Source organism: Nicotiana tabacum, chromosome 9 (genome assembly GCF_000715075.1).
Source record: "Nicotiana tabacum cultivar K326 chromosome 9, ASM71507v2, whole genome shotgun sequence".
In the NCBI taxonomy this organism is placed as follows: domain Eukaryota; kingdom Viridiplantae; phylum Streptophyta; class Magnoliopsida; order Solanales; family Solanaceae; genus Nicotiana; species Nicotiana tabacum.
The window spans coordinates 60608623-60628398 of NC_134088.1; the positions used below are offsets into that span (position 1 = coordinate 60608623).

Here is a 19776-nt window from a genome sequence, read left to right on the forward strand (position 1 = left end):
TAAAGAAAATGAAACATCTTAATTATTATTGAAAGGTTTTTTGGGAAAATTTCTATTTTCAAATATATTTTGGTAACTTCGGTAAACGACTTGGGATTTTCACCGATACACTTGAAAGGCAGAACTATTTTCAAAAGTCATGATTTAGCTGTGTATTTATTCTTTCAGTTACTTCTTTTATTACTTGTTTTATGTTGATATGAACTGTTGTTGGTTATTAGAGTTGGACCCCGACCTTTCTGTAACCTCATCACTACTTTCAACCTAAGGTTAGGTTTGTTACTTATTGAGTACATGGGGTCGGTTATACTCATACTACACTTCTGTACCTTGCGTGCAGATGCTGGCTGTTGTTGTTGCTGTGTTCGATTGTAGATGGATTGAAGATGTACCTACGTCCCGGCTCTAGCTGCCTCTTGTTCGTGGTAGCCCTAGATTTATAAAAATTTGTTCATGTACATTTCTAACAAATGATGTATTATTTCATACCAGTTTTGTATATTCTATTCTTAGAAGCTCATGATTTATACTACCAGTTCTTGGGGCAATGTATTAGTTTTATATATTTTCTTTTAATTAATTGGCTTATTAATTTCGTTGGAATTTGATATTTGGTAATTGGCTAACCTAGCGGGTTGGGTTAGGTGCCATAACGACTACTTGAATTTTGGGTCGTGACAGCCATTAAAAGCCTAAAACATTGTACTTAATTCTACAGAAATCACATTCTTAGAAGTCTCAATCTATGTAGTTAGTGTTTCATCTAACTGTTAATGATTTAGGACACTAAGGAATTATGAATCAGTTTTCAAAGTAAATTCTATCTGATTAAGTAACTATAACGACCAGACCGGTTGTTTAGAGCTCTAGCACATCGTTTGGCGGTTTGAGACCTTGAATAGCTTCACTTTGGGTATTAAGACTTGTAGGTGTAGTCGGAATTGAACTTCGGGAAGTTCGGGGTAGATTTGGAAAGAAAATTCCAATTTCGGAAGCCTTAAGTTGAAAGAATTGGCTAAGATTTGACTTTTGGGTAAACGACCTCAGAATCGGGATTTGAAGGTTCCAATAGGTGCGTATGATGAAATCGGACTTGGGCGTATGTTCGAGTTTAGTATCGGATCACCCGGGAGCACTTCGGCACTTATTATGGAAGGTTAGTATTTTAAAAGTTTAAGAAATTCTTAAGTTTGACTTGAAGTAGATTTTAATGTTATCGATGTCCGTTTGGGATTCCGAGCCTTGAAATATGTTCGTATTTTGATTTACGACTTGAGCGTAAATTTTGGCGTCATTCCGGAATGTTTTGATAAGAATCAGACGCGTTCGTCGATGTTTGAAGGTTGGAAAGTTGAAAGAAAGGTTTTAGCCGTTGATTTGTGATTTTGATGTTGTTTGACGTGGTTTAAGGTTTTGACTAAGTTCGTATTGTATTTTGGGACATGTTGGTATGTTTGGACGGGGTCTCGAGGGCCTCGGGTGCTAGTCAGATTGAAAACGGATCGAGTTTGGACTTGGGAGGAATGTCGAAGCAGCTGGCATCTGGTGTAACCACACCTGCGAGGTTTTGGCCGCAGGTGCGGAGCTGCAGAAGCGGCCTAGGAGTCGCAGAAGCGGAGAAGACCGTCCAGGAGGAGGGCCGCAGGTGCGGAGCTTTGGCCGCATCAGTGCAAGCGCAGGAGCGAAAACGTTGGCGCAGAAGCGGGTTAAGGCGCAAAAGCGGGTTAAGTCACAGAAGCGGAGGAATCTTTCACCTGCGATGCCGCAAAAGCGGGGTATGTTTCCGCAGGTGCGAGGCTTCGTGTTGGGGGATTGTCTGCAGAAGTGGAAGAGTGGCCGCAAAAGCGAGACTGCAGGTGCGGCATTTTGTCCGTAGAAGCGAACTTGGCTGGGTCTAGTGGAAACCGCACATGCGATGGGTGTTTCCGCTGGTGCAGAGCCGCAGAAGCGGCTAAGGGACCGCAGGTGCGAAAGGTCGCTGGGCAGTGTGTTCTTTTAAAACGAGGGTTTGGCTCAATTTTATTTGATTTCGTCCATGGGAGACGATTGTGGAGCACTTTTGGAGTGCCATCTTCATCAACTATTATGGGGTAAATAATTTCTTCACATTGTGAGTTAAATACATGGTTTATATATGGATTTAAGCATGAGAATTTGTAGAAATTGGAATTTTGGTAGAAAACCTAAAAATTTTGTACTTTTGGATTTTGACCACAGAATTTGACATGGAATTAGGGATAAATTATATATTTGAGTTCGTGCTGTTATGGGTAAAGTTTATCTTCGAAGATTTTCGGAATTCGGGCACGTGGGCCAGGAGGGTTGTCTTTATCGACTTTTCGAGCCGAGTTGGAAATTGTTTAAATTGATTAATTATGGGTATTAGAGTATATTTTGACTAGTTTGCACGTTGTATGAATAGTTTTGGATTGACGGGCATTGTTTTGAGGTGCTAGAGAGGCCTTGGAGCCGGTTATGGAACTTCGAAGTGAGGTAAGTATCTTGTCTAACCCTGTGAGGGGGAAACTACCCCTAGGTGATATTTATTGTTATGTGCAACTAGTTGTGGGTGCTACGTACGCACGAGGTGACGAGAGTCCGCACGTAGCGAAAGCATGTTTATGTACGGATAGACTTAGGATCTTATTTTGTAATATTTGAATTATTTGAATTCATGTTGCTGTCTTAATCAATTGAAGTTATAAATAAAATTGATTTAGAAGTAAATATATGTATACTAGGCCAAGCCTTAACACTTTGAGTTGTGGGCGAGTCATTTGAGAAACGGTAAAGATTATATTCATTTTGTACCCATGTACGGTATTGTAAATACGTGCCTCGTAATTAGGTAACTTCCTTCCTTTTCTTGTAGAGCGGGCCGAACGCATCAGCAGTATATAGATGCATCTATGGATCGTGCTGCACGTCCCTCGATAGTGTACACATTATTCTAGATCGAGCAGAACGACCTCGGCGGAAATCGTGCGTTATATCACTAGTAGTCCGAATGATCACGAGATAAACCTCCCACTGATGCCCAATATTTTATTATATTACTTATTTATTTGATATGGACACTTGACATTTTCGGGAACATTAAGGTAGAACACAAGATTGAGAAATTCATGCTTTAAAGGAAATGATTGGAAAATTATGACATTTCAGATTTACTCTACTATTGTTGTGCACTTCATACCTGTTATGGATTATTATATTATTTGCTTGGACCTCTAGTAAGTGTCGATGTCGACCCCTAGTCACTACTTATCCGGGATTAAGCTAGATACTTACTGGGTATGCGTTGATTTACGCACTCATGCTGCACTTCTGCACTAAATGTGCAGGATCTGACAGGTTCATTGATGACCACCTTGGCGCGTAGGCGCACCTGTTGGGGAGATTTCATGTGAGTTGCATTCCAGGCTATGCATCGCAATCCACCGAGTCTCCATTGTACCATTTATTTTATTCTGTCTTATTACATTCGGGACAAATGTTGTATTATTATTGTACTCCTTAGAAAATGCTCATGCACTTGTGACACCGGGTTTGGGGTTCCTTCAGGTTATTCATTATTGTGGATCATGTAAATATTTTTATTTACTCTGTAAATTCTATTTTATACTATTCAATTAAGGAAAATAATGATTTCAAAATACTAAAATGAGTAATCAAATTGGTAAATCACCGTTGGCTTGCCTAACGACGGCGTTAGGCGCCATCACGTACAATAATGGATTTTTGGTCGTGACAGTAACAACCTCCTGAACCTTGCAAGAACATTAATAAGTATACACACCAAGGATTTTACTCCTCAATAGTACATACTTCAGAACGTCAAGTAAACAAATCTCTTTACTGCCACGCCCTTGAGCTATAAACCCTGCTATCAATGATATCGAAGATACAACATCTCTGTTCGGATTTAGATCAAACGGACGCCAAAGATAAATCTTCACATTCAAATAGAAATTAAATGAAGAAACTCATATATGCAAATCTTGTTCTTTCCCACTCCTCGCATTCACCATTAGACCCTTTGCCTTCCTCTTTTTAGCTTCGCCTTCCTTCAAACACAATTTAGTAGCATAATCTTTGAGCATTTTGGAATATCACTTGATTGTCTAGTATTCATAATCATCTAGCTACTCTATTTTCAAATGATAAAATATGAGAAACAATTGTAGCTCAAATATAAAATCCACTGCTAAGTTCTAAGAGCTTCCAAAATTATCTGTAGACACTGAATATCTTAGAAAAGAAACTTATCACTAAAGTAAGTAAAATCTATTACATTTAAAATTATACATTAACACAAATACAGCCAAGTCTTGGAATGATTTGTTAGAACCAAAACTTTAAAGAATTGTTAGAACCAAAACTTTAAAGATGAAGTCGATCATCTTTTACCCAAGAACTATCGTGTCAAATCATTGAGAACAAAAATAAAGCGTACCTGAATCCATGAGAACCGGTATAACTTGTCGTTTGAAGTTAGTGATCTTCCAAACCAAGATAAATTGCACAGATGGCGGCTTACTCTTTTCCAATGACGGGATATCAAAAAAGAAAACTCATTTATAGTTACATATGTTTATGTAATTCTAATTCGGCCCATCATTAAATTAGAAGTTACATTCAGGTATCCCTACATAAGACCTTATACTTTAGGTAGTGTCTTATAGACCCATTTAACTTTAAATCTTAGCAGATCACTTTTAATTTGGGTCAACTTTTTAACGATAGCAACCAACATATAATTATTCTTAATACAAAATATATGTGCAAGTCCATAAACTCTTACAATCTCCCACTTGGATGACACACACACACACACACACACACATATAACTTTATAATTGTATGTCACCGTATGCGCTCAAACATATTTGCTATCATAAACCAAAGTACCTCCAAACAATATCATCTATCAATCATGCTAATATTGGACAATCTCGTCCATCTTTAACAACTAGAAACTTTATATCAATATGCTTTGACTTTACTGAACTCCTGTTGCTATTGGAATACAAGACTGCTAGCTTATTGTCACAAAAAAACTTAAATGTCCTTTCAACTTAATCCATAGATTCGCAGCCAGTGATAAAGTTCTGCAGTCATAGTCCATAATCATATGCTACATAATGTATTATAAATTAACTCATATGGTGTCACTACCCAAAATTTCAACATGTCGTGATGACGCCTAACACATTACTAGGCAAGCAGACAATCACATTGGTGACGACCAATATTGACCTTCCCTTTTAAAATTAATTTACCTATACTTAATAATTTTGTCACGACCCAACACTCTAACCTATCGTGATGGCACCTATAGATTGTACTAGGCAAGCCGACCTTTCAAAATACTTCAATATTTCATAAAAAGGATAATTTAAAGCTTTTTCATACTAGAAATTTTTACAAAAAACGGAGTTGAATTCAAAATAAAATGCGGAAAGATAGCCCCAAACAACGGGGTGCCACCGAGTCATGAGTATCTAGATATCCAGTCTAATAAAAACAGTGTCTAAGTATCAATACAGGAAAAAAAGAAAACATAAAAGAAGAGACAAGGTATGCGGACGCCGACAGCTACCTCGTAGTCTCCGGTACTCGATTGCACATGAACTCAACGACTTCCGTGAACAAACATATCGGGATCTGCACATGAAGTGCAGGGTGTAGCATGAGTACAACCAACTCAGTAAGTAACAGAAATATATAAGGAACTGAGAAGGTAGTGGCGAGCTATACAAATACAGTTCATTTTTAATAATTCCAGCAAGGAATAGACATGCTTTCAAATCCGGCAGTTCAAATCAAATTAGTTTTATACAGATACAGTGCAGGTAAATCCGGCTATAGAATCTTTCAGAAATTTCATGACAATGACAGATAGCAACTAAGTGAATCAATAAATGAAAAAGCAAGTACAGCCTCTCAGGGCAACAGTCCATCAACTCATCACAACAGCTCAATCACTCGGCTCTCAGCCGTCAGTGCTCACACTCATTAGGTACCTACGCTCACTAGGGGTGTGCAGACTCTGGAGGGGCTCCTTTCAGTCCAAGAGCTATATCTGCACGGATAACTCACGTGCTGCACGGATAACTCACGTGCTATAGTATCAATATGTGGAACCGTACGGACAACTCACGTGCCATAGTTTCAATATGTGGAACCGCCGGACAACTCACGTGCTATAGTATCAATACCTCACAGACAGGCCCTCGGCTTCACTCAATCATCAACCTCTCTAGTCTCTCGGGCTCTCGAAAATCACAAAGATCGGCCCAAATAAAGATAACATAGTGTATCAACAAGAATCAAGAAGAGGCTAGAGATATGATACGCAAGTAAAACCATGACTGAGTACAAGACAACAATCAGCAAGTAATTCAACAAGTACGCGACCTCTGCGGGTCCCAACAATACCATCACATAGCCTAAGCATGATTTCTAACATGATTTGCAGCAAAATTTCTATAACACAGAGAGAGCATATAGCTAGCAACAAGTTATTCAACTTTACAGTGTCACAGAATGGATCAAGTCCTAATTCCTACGGTGCATGCCCATACGCCTGTCACCTAGCATGTGCGTCACCTCCAAAATACTCACATAAACCAATAATCCGGGGTTTCATACCCTCCTAACCAGATATAAAACCGTTATTTACCTCAAACCGCACAAAATTCTACTCCGCATTGCCTTTGCTCCTCGAATCATTCTCCAAACGCTCCGAATATAGCCACAAGCAGTATGATATAATTAATTTAGGCTAAAAGAATCAATTCCACAACAAAAATACGAAATTATAAACCAAAATCCGAAATCGGCTCAAACCCGGCCCCTGGGCCCACGTCTAGAAATCCGATAAAAGTCACAAAACCCGAAAGATCATTCACTCACGAGTCTAACCATACTAAATTTATTAAAATCCGACATCATTTGGTCCTCCAAATCCCCAAAATCTACTCTCCAATTCTCAATCCCTAAACCCCCAAATTTCACTTCAAAATCTCGCTAATTAGGTGGGGAAATCAGTGGGGAATCAAGATTTATGGTAAAAAATGAGTACAAGAAACTTACATCAATAATCCCCTCGAAAATCTTCTCCAAAATCGCCTAAGTCTGAGTCTCAAATGGTGAAATAAGACTAAAATCGCTAACCCTTGCTTTTAAAAACTTCTGCCCAGACTTTTCACACTTGCGGCCCTATTTCTGCACCTTCAGAACCGCTCTTGCGCAAAAGCATCCGCACCTACGGAACCCAATAAAAACACTGGGCTCGCACCTGCGCTCCAGGTCTTGCACCTGCGGAGTCGCTCCAGCGGTCCTTCGTCCGCTTCTGCGGAAATGCCAAACTTTTCCTTTTACGCATCTGCGGCCCATCCTCGCATCTGCGAACTCGCAGATACGCATCCTTTCTCGCACCTGCGGCCCCTGCCCTTCCTGGCCTTGCCCGCTTGTGCAGCCTCCTCTTCGCTTCTGCGTGTCCGCACCTGCGGTTCCCCACTCGCAGAAGCGATTACACCATCAGGAACAACACTTCAGCTATCCTTCAACATCAAACTTTGATCCGTTAACCACCCGAAATTGACCCGAGGTCCCCGAGACCTCAACCAAACATACCAACCAGTCTTATAACCCGCTATGAACTTAGTGAAATCGTCTAATCACTTCGAACAACACCAAAAACACGAATTACACACGGATTCAAGCCTAATGAACTTTGAAATTTCCAAATTCTACAAATGACGCCAAAACCTGTCAAATCACGTCCGATTGATCCCAAATTTTGCACACAAGTCATAAATGACACCACAAACCTACTCCAACTTTTGAAATTCCAATCCGACCCTGATATCAAAAAGTCAACCCCCCGGTCAAACTTTTCAAAAATTCGACTTTCTCCATTTCAAGCCTAAATTAGCTACAGACCTCGAATTCACAGTCTGGACATGCTCCTAAGTCCAAAATCACCCAACGGAGCTAACAGAACTCCATTCCGGAGTCTTCTTCACACACTTTCGACTACGGTCAAAATTCTGAGACTTAAGCTTCCGTTTTAGGGACTGAGTGTCCCAAAATACTCCGAAACCAAAATCAAGTCCTCTCTGCAAGTCACATAAGCAGAAACAGATATGGGAAAAATAGTATATAGGGGGACGGGGCTAATACACTCAAAATGACCAGCTGGGTTGTTACGTCCTCCCCCTCTTAAAACAATCGTTCATCCTTGAACGAGCATAGAGACATAGCTGAAGTGGCAAAAAGATGAGGATAACGGCTGCACATATCATGCTCGGTCTCCTAAGTCGCCTTCTCGACCAGCTGGCCCCTCTATTAAACTTTCACAGAAGCAATATTCTTTGACCTCAACTTTCGAACCTGCCTATCCAAGATTTCCACCGGCTCCTCGACATAAGATAAATCCTTGTCCAACTGGACTGAACTGAAATCCAATACATGAGACGGATCGACGTGATACTTCCGGAGCATAGAAACATGGAATACTGGATGAACTCCTGCTAGACTGGGAGGCAAGGCAAGCCCATAAGCAACCTCCCCAACACGTCGCAATAACTCAAATGGGCCGATAAACCTCGGGCTCAGCTCGCCCTTCTTTCCGAACCTCATAACACCCTTCATGGGTGACACCTGGAGCAAGACCCGCTCTCCAACCATAAATGCAACATCGGGAACCTTCCAATCCGCATAACTTTTCTGTCTAGACTTGGCTGTGCGTAGTCTATCCTGAATCACCTTAACCTTCTCCAGAGCATCCCAAACCAAATTTGTACCCAATAATCTAGCCTTGCCTGGCTCAAACAAACCCACCAAAGACATACACTGCCTACCATACAGAGCCTCATACGATGCCATCTGGATGCTCGACTGATAATTGTTGTTGTAGGCAAACTCCGCTAGTGGCAAGAACTGATCCCACGAACACCCAAACTCCATCACACACGCACGGAGCATATCCTCTAATATTTGAATAGTGCGCTCGAACTGTCCCTCCGTCTGAGGGTGAAATGTTGTACTGAACTCCACCCGAGTACCCAACTCATGCTGCACGGCCCTCCAGAACCGTGTCGTAAACTGTGTACCCCGATCAGAGATGATAGATACCGGTACGTCATGAAGCCTGACGATCTCACGGATATACACTCGAGCCAACTGCTTGGAAGAATAGGTAGTCATCAAACTTCCATTGGGTCAGCCGGTCCACAATCACCCAAACTACATCAAACTTCCATTGGGTCCGTGGAAGCCCAACAACGAAATCCATAGTGATCCGCTCCCATTTCAACTCCGGAATCTCTAACCTCTGAAGCAACCCACCTGGTCGCTGATGCTCATACCTCACCTGCTGGCAATTTAGGCATCGAGCTACATACTCCACTATGTCCTTCTTAATTCTCCTCCACTAGTAATGCTGTCTCAAGTCCTGATTCATCTTTGCGGCACTCGGATTAATAGAATACCGCAAACTGTGAGCCTTCTAGAGAATCAGCACACGCAAACCATCTACATTGGGTGTGACATAGCCTACCCTGCATCCTCAATGCACCATCATCCCCAATAGTGACTTCCTTAGCATCACCGTGCTGGACCGTATCCTTAAGGACAAGCAGATGGGGGTCCTCATACCGACGCTCCCTGATACGATCATAAAGAAAAGACCGGGAGACCACACAAGCCAATACTTGACTCGGCTCATAAACATCCAATCTAACAAACTGGCTAACTAAGGCCTGAACATCCGATGCCAGTGGCCTCTCTACTGCTGGAAGATATGGTAAGCTCCCCAAACTCTTCGCCCGATGACTCAAGGCATCGGTCACCACATTGGCCTTCCCGGGATGGTATAAAATGGTGATATCATAGTCCTTAAGAAGCTCCAACCACCTCTGCTAACGCAAGTTAAGATCCTTTTGTTTGAACAGATGCTGCAAACTCCGATGATCAGTGTAAATCTCACAATGAACCCCGTACAAATAGTGCCGCCAAATCTTCAAGGCGTGAATAATAGCTGCTAACTCAAGGTCGTGGACATGATAGTTCTTCTCATGAGGCTTCAACTTGCACGAAGCATAAGCAATCACTCTATCCTCCTGCATCAGAACACACCTAATACCGATCTGCGAGGAATCACAATACACTGTGTAAGAACCAAAAGCTGATGGTAGGACTAGAACTAGAGCCGTGGTCAAAGCAGTCTTGAGCTTCTGAAAGCTCTCCCCGCACTCCCCGAACCACTTGAAAGGAGAACCCTTTTGGGTCAATTTAGTCAAGGGCGATGCAATAGATGAGAAGCCCTCCATGAAAAGGCGGTAATAACCAGCCAAACCGAGAAAACTCCGAATCTCCATGGCTAAGGACAGTCTGGGCCAACTCTGAACTGCCTCTATCTTCTTCGGGTCTACCTGAATACTCGCATTGGACACCACGTGTCCCAATATCACCACTGTACTGAGCCAAAACTCACACTTAGAGAAATTTGCATAAAGATTCTCCTCCCTCAATCGTTGTAACTTAATCCTCAGATGCTGAGAATGCTCCTTCTGGCTGCGAGAGTACACCGGGATGTCATCAATGAATACAATAACGAACGGGTCATGATAAGTTTGAAACACACTGAAAAACAAATGCATGAACGTTGCTGGGGCATTGGTCAGCCCAAAAGACATCACAAGGAACTCATAATGGCCATATCGGGTCCTGAAAGCTGTCTTAAGAATATCTGAGTCCCAAATCTTCAGCTGGTGATACCCTGACCTCAAACAATCTTGGAGAACACCCTCGCTCCCTGAGGCTGGTCAAACAAATCATCAATACGCAACAATGGATACTTGTTCTTGATTGTGACCTTGTTCAACTATCTGTAATCAATGCACATTGTCATAGTACATCATTCTTCATTACAAATATAACTGGTGCACCCCAAGGTGACACTCTAGGCCAAATAAACCCCTTATCAAGGAGTTCTTGAAGCTGCTCCTTCAATTCCTTCAACTCCGCCGGTGCAATACGATATGGAGGAATAGAAATGGGCTGAGTGCCCGGCACCAAATCAATACCGAAATCAATATCCCTGTCAGGCGGTATGCCTGGAAAGTCTACAGGAAACATATCCGGGAAATCTTGCACCATCGGAACAGAATCAATAGTAGGGGCCTCTGCACTAACATCCCTCACAAAGGCCAGATAATATAGACAACCTTTCTCAACCATCCGCCGAGCTTTCAAGTATGAAATCATTCTACTGGGAACATAGTCTATAGAGCCGCTCCACTCAACGCTCGGCAACCCTGGCATCACCAATATCACGGTCTTAGCGTGACAATCAAGAACAACATGACATGGAGACAATCAATCCATACCTAAAATCACATCAAAATCGACCATACTAAGCAACAGGAGGTCCACTCAAGTCTCCAGACTCCCAATAGTCACCACACATGACCGATATACACGGTCCAAAATGATATTATCGCCTACTGGAGTTGATACAAGAACTGATGAAGCAAGGGACTCACGGGGCATATCCAAAAAATGAGCGAAATACGAAGACACATATGAATAAGTGGAACCAGGGTCAAATAATACAGAGGCATCTCTGTGGCAAACTGAGACAATACCTGTAATAACAGCATCTGAAGTAATGGCATCTGGTCTGGCAGGAATAGCATAGAAACGGGCCTGGCCGCCCCCTGATCGGCCTCCCCCTCTAGGGCAACCTCTAGCTGACTGAACCCTACCCCTAGCTGGCTGGGCGGGTGGTGGAGCTGCTGGTGCTGGTGCCATCGGCCGAGTACTCTGTTGTGGAGCCCCACTCAACAACCTAGGGCAATCTCTCTTAATGTGACCAAAATCTCCGCACTCGAAACAACCCCTCCTCTGACAGAACTGCTGCTCCTGATGCCCCGAAGAACTACCCGTAGATACATGAGCTGACAAAGCAGGGTGAGAACTCTGCACTGGTAGTGCACTAAATAAAGACTGACCCTACTGATAGTTGTGTGAACCATAGCCAGATGATGCACCATGGTGAACCGGGCGAGCCATCTGAGCATGTCTGAAAGGACAACCCCTACCGTGGTGGAATTGCCCCCAGATGGAACACCGCTGAAGCCACCCTGGCCACGAGTTCTCTTGGCCTCCCTCTCGACCCGCTCCTGGCTGTGAACCATCTCAATCTGACAGTCAATATCGACAACCTCATCAAAAGTAGCACCAGACTCTCTTTCTCAATCATAAGCAATCGCAGCTAAAAAGTGAGGCCATCTATGAACCTCCTGATCATCTCCCTGTCTGTGGGAACCAACCAGATAGCATGACGAGCCAACTCTGAAAATATCATCTCATACTGCGTCACAGACATATCACCCTGACGAAGCTGCTCAAACTGTCTGCGCAGCTCCTCTTTGCGAGACTAAGGCACGAACTTCTCCAGAAAGAGAACGGAGAACTGCTGCCAGGTAAGGGGTGATGCGCCGACCGACCTATGCCTCTTTTAAGCCTCCCACCAACAAAATGCAGCCCTAGAGAACTGAAAGGCAGTGAACGAGACCCCACTGATCTCCAGAATACCTGTCGTACGGAGTATCCTCTGACACCTGTCCAAGAAACCCTGTGCATCCTCTCCCTTTGCACCACTGAAAGATGGAGGCTGGAGCCTCCCAAACCTCTCCAATCTACGCTGCTCATCCTTAGGCATAGCAGGAACAACATAATCCTGAGGAGTGACAACCGGCTAGGCTGATGGTGCCCCCGGTGTCTGGAATCCCTGTACCACCTCCTATGGTGTGTGGGCGTCGGGAGTCTGAGCACCTCTCCCGACCTGAGAAGTGGCTGTTGCGTCCGGAACACAGACCGCCTGAGCAAGACTGGTACACGCGGTCAAAATCTAAGCTAAGGCCTCCTGAAGGCCTGGAATCACAATGGGCATGGGTGGTGCCTGAGCTGGTCCCACATGCTCATCCACAACTGGAGCTTGTTCCTGAACTGGGGCAACTGGTGGGTCTGCAGGTAATGCCCCAGCTGCTGTGCGGGCCGCACCTTTTCCCTTACAGTGGCCTCTACTGCGACCTCGGTCTCTCGTGGCCCTGGTTGGTGGTATTGGTGGATGTCCATCCTGCCCCGTAGTACGCGTCCTCACCATCTGTGAGAGAATTAGAACAACAGAAATTTAGTCACCAGAATCAACAGATTCGCAGGACAAGAATTCAAGAATGTGATGTTTTTTTCCTAAGGGTTATGCAGCCTCTCGAAGATAAGTACAAACGTCTCCATACCGATCCGCAAGACTCTACTAACCCTGCTCATGACTCGTGAGACCTATGTATCCTAGGCTCTGATACTAACTTGTCACAACCCAACACTCTAACGTGTCGTGATGGCACCTATCGATGGTACTAGGCAAGCCGACCTTTCAAAATACTTCAATATTTCATAAAAAGGATAATTCAAAGCTTTTTCATACTAGAAATGTTTACAAAACTAGAGTTGAATTCAAAATAAAATGCGGAAAGATAGCCCCAAACATCGGGGTGTCACCAAGTCATGAGCATCTAGATATCTAGTCTAATAAAAACAATGTCTAAGTATCAATACATGAAAAAAAGAAAACATAGAAGGAGAGACAAGGTCTGCGGATGCCGGCAACTACCTCGTAGTCTCCGGTACTCGATCGCGCACGAACTCAACGACCTCCGTGATCAAACACACCTGGATCTGCACATGAAGTGCAGGGTGTAGCATGAATACAACCAAATCAATAAGTAACAGAAATAAATAAGGAACCGAGAAGGTAGTGACGAGCTATACAAATACAATTCATTTTCAATAATTCCAGCAAGGAATAAATATGCTTTAAAATCCGGCAGTTCAAATCAAATCAGTTTTATATAGTTACAGTGCATGTAAATCCGGATACATAATCTTTCAGAAATTTCACGACAATGACAGATAGCAACTAAGTGCATCAACAAATGAAAAAGAAAGTACAACCTCTCAGGGCAATAATCACTCAACTCGTCACAATAGCTCAATCACTAGGCTCTCAGCCCTCAGTACTCACACTCAGTAGGTACCTGCGCTCACTGAGGGTGTGCAAACTCTGAAAGGGCTCCTTTCAACCCAAGCGCTATATCCACACAGACAACTCACGCGTTGCATGGACAACTCACGTGCTGCACGGATAACTCACGTGCCATAGTATCAATATGTGGAACCACACGGACAACTCATGTGCTGCACAGACAACTCACATGTTGCACGGACAACTCACATGCTATAGTATCTATACCTCACAGACAGGCCCTTGGCCTCACTCAGTCATCAAACTCTCTAATCTCTCGGGCTCTCGGAAATCACAAAGATCGGCCCAAACAAAGATAACATAGTGTATCAACAAGAATCAAGAAGAGGTTGAGATATGATACACAAGTAAAACCATGACTGAGTACAAGACCGCAATCAGCAAGTAATTCAACAAGTACGCGACCTCTGCGGGTCCCAAAAGTACCATCACATAGCCTAAGTATGATTTCTAACATGATTTGCATCCAAATTTCTATAACACAGGGAGAGCATATAGCTAGCAACAAGTTATTCAACTTTACAGTTTCACGGAATGGACTAATTCCTAATTCCTACGGTGCACGCCCACACGCCCGTCATCTAGCATGTGCGTCACCTCCAAAATACTCACAGAATCCAATAATCCGGGGTTTCATACCCTCAGGACCAGATTTAAAATTGTTACTTACCTCGAACCATGCAAAATCCTTCTCCGCAATGCCTTTGCCCCTCGAATCAATCTCCAAACGCTCCGAATCTAGCCATAAGTAGTACTATATAATTAATATAGGCTAAAAGAATCAATTCCACAAGAAAAATACAAAATTATAAGCCAAAATCCGAAATCGGCTCAAACCCGACCCTCGGGCTCACATATCGAAATCCGATAAAAGTCACAAAACCTGAAAGCTCATTCACTCACGAGGCTAACCATACTAAATTCATCAAAATCCGATATCATTTGGTCCTCCAAATCCCCAAAATCTACTCTCCAATTCTCAAGCCCTAAACCCCCAATATTCACTTCAAAATCTCGCTAATTAGGTGGGGAAATCAGTAGGGAATCAAGATTTATGATAAAAAACGAGTACAAGAAGCTTACCTCAATAATCCCCTCGAATCAAGATCTCGCACCTGCGGAGTCGCTCCTGCGGCCCTTCGTACGCTTTTGCAGAAATGCAAAACTTTTCCTTTTTCGCATTTGCGGCCCATCCTCGCATTTGCGGACTCGCAGATGCGCGTCCTTTCTCGCACCTGCGCCCCCTTCCCTTCCTGGTCTTGCCCGCATTTGCGGCCTCATCTTTGCTTCTGCATTTCCGCACCTACGGTTCCCCACTTGCAGGTGCGATTACACCAGCAGGAACAACACTTCGACTATCCTTCAACATCAAACTTTGATCCGTTAACCACCCGAAATCGATCCGAGGTCCCCTGGACCTCAACCAAACATACCAACAACTCTAATAACCCACTATGAACTTAGTCAAATCCTCTAATCACTTCGAACAACACCCAAAATACGAATTACACACAGATTCAAGCCTAATGAACTTTGAAATTTCCAAATTCTACAAACGACGCCAAAACCTATCAAGTCACGTCTGATTGACCATACATTTTGCACACAAGTCATAAATGACACCACGAACCTACTCCAACTTTCAAAATTCCAATCCCACCCCGATATCAAAATGTTAACCCCCCGGTCAAACTTCCCAAAAATCCGACTTTCGCTATTTCAAGCTTAAATTAGCAACATACCTCAAATTCACAGTCCAGACACGCTCATAAGTCCAAAATCACCCAACGGAGCTAAGGAACCGATAAAACTCCATTACAGAGTCGTGTTCACACACTTCCGACTACAGTCAAAATCCTGAGACTTAAGCTTCCGTTTTAAGGACTAAGTGTCCCAAAATGCTCTGAAACCAAAAATAAGACCTCCCGGCAAGTCACATAAGAAGAAACAGATACAAAAAAAATAGTAAATAGGGGATCGGGGATAATACACTCAAAACGACCGGCCGGGTCGTTACAGATTTGCAATAAGTATATTGAAAATATTTTTAATCAATAATACCTATTTTTGCAAAAAATAATTTAGCAATTATTAGTGTTGAAATTAATAATTTAGTATGATATAATTACAAAATATATCATGCTTACTATTTTAAGATCATTAGAGTAACCTTTATATGCACTATATAGGTTTTATAATTCATTTAAAAAGTTATTCCTTAATTTTTTGTTAATTAGTCTACTATTTTAATAATTCAAAATTAATGTCATAATTTAAAATTAATGTCATAATTTGGAAAGTAAGCATTTTTATAAATAATTAATTAATTACAGTAATTAGTAATATATTTGATAATTATAATTTCTACTATATTTTATTGAAAGTAATTAAGTTTATTTAAATTAATTTCAAAAGGGTTAAAGACTAAAAAGCTACAATTTTAATTTCTTAATTAATTACAAAGTGGCTACTATTTAAATTATTTTCACCCTAAATGCCAAGCCCAAATGAATCTGACCTAGTCCAAACAACCCCTCCAAACCAAGTTGGCAATCCATGCCACTCCTTGTGAGCCAATAGCGGTGCGCCACATCACCCGTTTCTATCCCTCACAAAAGAAACACATTTAATCTGAGCAGTCCGTCTACTTGATCAACGATCCACATTTTATCTCTTTTTTTAATTAATTTTAAACGTATTTCTCCGATACAATCCCAACCGTCGAAGTACGGAGATCTAACAGCCCATATATCTTCTCATTTTAATTGTTAAAGCCTGAATTATCAGGGTCGTTGATCTAATGATCCAACGGCCCATATCTCTTCCCTCAACTTTAACCTCAGAGACGGCCTAAACCTACCCAAACCCTAAAATCATTACCCTGCTATCCAACCGCCCCCTTTCCCTATCCTCTCTCAATTCTCTCAAACTCCAGACCTATCAATCCCAGAAACCTTGCACTAGTCACGACCCCACATTCCCTCCGTAGGATGTCGTGATGGCACATAGTCTCTAAGACTAGGTAAGCCTTGCATACATGCAGAAGTTAACTGGAAAAGTAATAAAACATTCAATTTAACCAATAGCTATCATAAAAAGTCTCCGCAACTCAACTGAATATAACTCCCAAAATCTGGTAATACCAAGTCACAAGCTCTACAAGAGTATAATGAACATCCATATACAACAAATATCTATAAAAAGAAAAATAAAATAGAACTAGACAGAGGGCGACTCCGAGACCCGTGGATGCCGGCACGTATACCTTGAAGTCTTCGATCTAAGATCGACTCACTGGTGCCTAGGCTTGTATAAAGTACCCGGATCGACACAAAAAGATTTGCAGAAGCGTAGCATGAGTACATCACAACGATATCTAGTAAGTATCAAGCCTAACCTCGATAGAGTAGTGACGAGGTTAGGTCAAGACCCTACTGGAATAAATAAGAAAGTTGAACAGGTATATGACAGTATGATAATGAAAAAATAATGGAAGTGATCCAATGAAGAAATATAAAAAGAATAGTTACACAGAACTAAGGTGATTAAGATATCACGGAAGAAAACACATAATAAGAATGCCAAGGAAGTAATGCAAACAAAATACAAGAAAATTTTACTTTGTTTAAGTCTGCGAAATACAGAAGACCGAGTAAAGAATTTTGTTAACCCGAGAGAAGGTATTAGGCACTCCCGAATTCCGTGGTTCTAGCACGGTCGCTTAACAATCATACTTGGCTTAATTATCTGATTATTACATATTTTAAAACCTACGTACATTTTACCTTATACTGCTTTTAAATTACTTTTTTTATTATAATTATGAAATTATCTTGAAATGAATCACATGTATGTGTAGTCATTTTATTTGGTGTGTTCAAATCACGTCACGCGTATGTGTACTCAATTAATAACAGTTTATTAAGATTATTTTTTTTAAAGTTGCGTGAATGCATACCTTGGTTTTAAGTTTGAAAATCGTAATTATGTCGCGCGAACGTATACATAATCACGATAATTTAATTAATTAAGAGCGTATCTAAAGGATTTCTAACATATTTATGAATTACTTTCCTAAACTAGTTTAAGATTATTGTGAGCCATGATTTATGGATATGAAATTGTGGAAGAAGTGAAGTTGTTCTAACTATTCTTGTGGGTTTATTACGAAAAAAGTGCTAACTCACAGTTTTATTATTTTGTTCCCTATGTAGAAAGGGCCTCAAATTCTTTTAAATTCTTTATCAATTTTAATGCCCCTCCATGCCCCCCCCCCCCCCCCAAGGAAAACAACTTAATTCCCAACAAAAACTACATACGATTTTCACAACACATCCTGAAATGAACCCCTAAAAAGACAAACTGTTGAATTCCATTTTTAGCCCAAAAACAGTGGAATATCATCTATCAAAACATATACGCAAAATAACAGAACAAGAAGTTGGTGTCACTTTTAAATCTATAAATACTTACACGCAACTAATAAAATAAAGGGGTAAGAGAAGAGACCTTTGACAGCAGATTTTTCTTTAATTTATGAAGTCAATACACAGTATCTCCATGACCAAAACCATACAACGAAGCTCGCGTGAACCGGGACCGGAACCTCGCCTAGAAATCTTGCCGTAAAGACATCGACCTCGTCCTTTTTTCACGTCCAGATCTGAACAACAAAGACCTTCAGTTTAGGTGGAGCTCGGCTGATTTGTTTTTACTATTCGGGCTAATTTTTAAATGGTTTCTAAACAGATTTTCAGATCTGTTTGGCGCTGGTTTTTGGACAGTTTTTCAGTCGATTTTTGTGGTGGTTTTATGCTGTCTTTGGGGCTGTTTGGTGACTGATTTGGGCTGTTTCACAACAGATTTTTGTGGCTGCTTTGGAGGAGTTTTTGGTAGTGTTTTGGTGACAAAACAGTGAGGTTTTAAAGCTGATCTATGGTTGAAAAACATGAGCTATCATTGCCTTCATACAATGAAGAGTTAAACATGAGAATGACGATGAAAACAAAATGTTCTTTGGGTGGAAAACGTTGCTTACTCTTTTCTTATTGTCCGGCTCTCAATTATCTCTTTTCGTTTGAGAAAAGAAAACAGAGGCGGTGTCTTTATTTTTGAACTAAAGCTTCATAGTGATTTTTATGTAAGTTTTTGGGTTTTCTACTGAATATTTGAACGAAGAAGAGGACCCCTTTCTTTCTTTTTTACTCTCAATTTTAATTTCCCCTCTCTTGTCTATTTGTGAAGTGTGTCTATATATAGATGTGTGTATGTTGTATCTGATGTGCAAAGGAGTTGATTTACATGGGATTGAGGTGAGGAAATATATGAGGGTGTGTGCTAGACGTGAGAGAGTGGGAGTTATGGGGTGAGTGTTTAGGTAGTTAGTAGGAGAAACTTTTGCATTTTTTATTTTGTTACTTTTTTGTTCTTCTCGTTAGTTGCCTTTTTTTAAAATAACTTTTACTCTTTTTTTTTAAATGAATAAAAGAAAAAGTAAAATGCATAGCTAAAAATATTAGTCAGCTACTTTTATACTTAAATATTATATACATAAGAAAACTAAATATTTACACTATAGTTTAAATTATACTAAGAAAAATACTATAACTTATATTTAAAATTAGAAGAATTTTCTTCTATTATACTAAGAAAAATAC

The 19776-nt window shown here is 41.3% G+C and overlaps 1 long non-coding RNA gene across 3 annotated transcripts; it reads right to left on the bottom strand.

Moving 5' to 3' along the window:
* Positions 1-5287: 5287 nt before the first annotated feature.
* Positions 5288-19397, bottom strand: LOC142164224 (uncharacterized). Of its 3 annotated transcripts, XR_012694887.1 has the most exons (5): positions 18629-19397; positions 14790-14857; positions 13688-13752; positions 11658-13180; positions 5288-5667 (listed from the first exon to the last, which is right to left on the bottom strand). It is a non-coding gene; the product is annotated as an uncharacterized LOC142164224 (long non-coding RNA). The 3 variants fall into 3 exon arrangements; XR_012694888.1 differs by lacking the exon at positions 14790-14857; XR_012694886.1 differs by lacking the exons at positions 5288-5667; positions 11658-13180 and having other exon boundaries at positions 13465-13752.
* Positions 19398-19776: the final 379 nt, after the last annotated feature.